Source organism: Nematolebias whitei, chromosome 7, assembly GCF_014905685.2.
Source record: "Nematolebias whitei isolate Nwh7 chromosome 7, NemWhi1, whole genome shotgun sequence".
NCBI lineage: Eukaryota > Metazoa > Chordata > Actinopteri > Cyprinodontiformes > Rivulidae > Nematolebias > Nematolebias whitei.
In genome coordinates, this window is record NC_056504.1 from 21826334 (window position 1) to 21829316 (window position 2983).

At 47.7% G+C, this 2983-nt stretch overlaps 1 protein-coding gene across 1 annotated transcript in view; it reads left to right on the forward strand.

The window, feature by feature from the left end:
• Nucleotides 1-2983, forward strand: part of ift52 (intraflagellar transport 52 homolog (Chlamydomonas)) — a 24435-nt gene that overhangs the window by 854 nt on the left and 20598 nt on the right. The window lies entirely within an intron of this gene.

The following is a 2983-nucleotide window of genomic DNA, read 5'->3' on the forward strand; positions in this document are numbered from 1 at the left end:
ACTGTGAAATAGCATGTTTGTGGTGTGACATCATCTGTGAGGCATGTCAACAGGAAACATGTGGTCTTTGTCCAGCAGATATCTGTAGTATGTAAGTCAGTTGGTGGTGTTTGCATGAATGAATCTCCTAGCTGATCAGCTGGGTCTGAAGTAACACGAGCAGTGCAATGCAGCTGTTGTTCATGCATGAATGTGCATGAAGGTGGAAGTCTATCTTTGGCCATAGAGAGCAAGGCTACACGCTGACTCTCATCAGTGAGGGACCATTCAAATACAAACAGCAGATCAGGCACTAGTGTCACCAAAGTGTCCACTGAGTGTGTAGACTTTGACACCACTAGTCCTTCAGGGCTACAATCGATGGACAGGTTGAATTTAAGAATTAGGTCTCTGGCCAGAAGATTTATTGGACACGTCTGTGAGAGTAGAAACTGATGCGAGTGGGCAGTGTGATCAAAAGGGTCAATCACATTCAGAGGAGCTGTCATTACCTCTGGGATTGCTACACCAGATGCTCCTGTGGAGTGGATAATCTTGCCACACAGTGGAGCATGTGGGAGACATTTCTTCATTATCAGAGATTGAGTGGCCCCTGAGTCCACTAAAAACTTTAGTGGAACATTGTTTACAAGCATTGTGAGCATGGGCAACTTCAAACATGCTGACTGAGTGTATTTAAAATACGTGGAGGTGCATGTGGTATCAGTAGGTGAAACAGCTGGTGTGTGTGTGCGTGTACTTGCTGTTTGGAGACCTGGACCTTCCTCGCCGCCCCCTCCTAGTCAGGATGAGTGCCCGCCTCGGTGGCCACGACCCCTGGGTGGACCCTGGCTTCGACCAACCGATTGTTGGGAGCCTGGGTGAAAGTTCTGTTCATGGTTCATGGGCCATGGCTCCCGTGGTGGCATTGGTGCTCGATTCTGGAATGGTCGGCCACGCCCTCGCCATGTGGTGCGTTTTTGTGGACAGTCTCTCATCCAATGGTCAGTCCCTCCACACAGGAAGCATGGCTGTGGCCCTCCTGCGTACCCACGTGATTGTTGCTGTTGTGAGCCTGGCCAAGGGCCAGGGGGTGGTGGTGGGCGTGAAAAAGCTGGAAGCTGTTGTGGTGGGGCAGTGTTCAAGGTCATCTGTTGTGCAGCTTGAAGAAGAGTCAGCTGAGCATTTTCTGCTTGTTTTGTCTTTTTCTTCAGTGTTGCAGTTTCTTCGGCCGTGTGCTGTTCCCAGGCGTGTCTGGCATGACGTAGGAGGTCGTTGAGGCGAATGCCAGCTTTCCAGCCTATGTATGTGTTCTGGACAGACTTGCGGATTGTTGGCAAGAATCCATCCATCACACATTGACACAGGATGGTTTCGAAGGCTGAAGCCTGTGCAGCATCACGCCAGTCGTTGTCCGGAAAAGCGATTCCAGAGTGTGTGCGAAACACAGGGATGAGACGATCGATGTACTCTTGAGGGGGTTCACCACTCTTCTGGACCGTGTCCTTGATCTTTGCATATTGAGGCGTCTGTGGAAATGCTGTCTTAACTCTCCTGACAATGTCACCCACAGCTGTCACAAAGTCTTGGTTATCTGCGTGGGCGTATTCGACACGCATCAGCCGTTGGTTGCCAGGCGGGACCTCAAACAGCTGTGCGCCTATGGTGCTTACAAAGTTCATACCATAGACAGCTGTGAGAATCATTTTTAGTTCTGGTATGGTGGGGCGGAGAATACGAACCATGTTGGTGATGGCTTCACCCACAGCATCTCCTCCTTGGGCCATGTCTGGGAGGTGTTGTTTGGCTAGGCTTGTCAGGTCGCTCAGTGGCCAAGTTCTGAACACCAGTTGTGGTCCGTCAGGTCCACCCACCTCCAGCATCGGCATGGTCGTGGAGTTGTGTTCACCATCTGAAGTCATGGGGGAGCTTATAGAACCGTTGTTATGTTGTGACTGTTGCAGTCTCTGTATTTCAGCCTCCAGCAGTTTTTCTTTTTCTCTGAAAGCTTTAATCCGCTCCTCTTGCTCTGCAGCTTTGGACCGAGTTATGATTGAAGAACCCTCAGAAAATGATGAAAGTGATGGTGAAGAGTTTGAAGATGTTGATGTTGATGAGGCTGAGCTGATAGCAGGGGATGGTGGTGGTCTGGTTGTAACATCTCTTCCTCCTGCTGCTCCTTGTTCATCCTGTTGCTGAGGGGCAGCTGGCCTTGGTCCAATAAAATCATCGTCTGAAGTGAGGATCCAAGCAGGTTTCAGTCCAGGGCGGGTCTCATGTGCTTCCATCTGTGGTGGGCCATAGGGTGGTGGGTCTTTGAGTTCAGCCAGCGAGGGGTAGATCGAGGTGGAGGGTGCGGTGGGAGGAAGAGGTCCGTGGGTCTCCGGTGCATGTGTGAGAGAGGACAGAGGAAAAAGAGAGGTTTTCAGTTTTTTTTTTTTTTTTCTTTGTCTCATCTTTGTCTTTTTGAGTCTCTTGTTCTCTGCATTGTTTCTGTAAGTCTTCAACTTTTTGAGACATCTGTAATAATCTGGACTCCGTTTCACCCATCATATTTTTAGACTCATTTTTCCACATTTTAAAAGCTTCCTCATGTTTGTGCATCGTTAAGTAAACCTTTTGAGGTATATTCTTCATCTGAATCATGCTCTGCTTTTGCTGCAATAATTGTTCTTCGAGTTTTTGAATGTCTTCGGTTTCAAAAGATCCATTTTTAGGAAAACCAAATTCGTAATGCCACTGAGAAACGAAACTTAGACAGGAATTTCCGTATAAGCGTTTCATTTTTTCTGCAACCGAACCGTTTGGTATATAATCTAGATTCTTACTTTTTGTCGCTCCCATTTTTATCTTTGTTAGTCACTTTTTCTTTAAGACGAAACTATTTTATTTCCTCAGCCCTCTTTATCAAGACGAGCCTACCTCGGCTTTCCTAGTGAAAACTTACCCTCGGTTCTTACTCTAAATTCAGAACTTACACCTCGGCTTTCCTAATGAAAGCTTA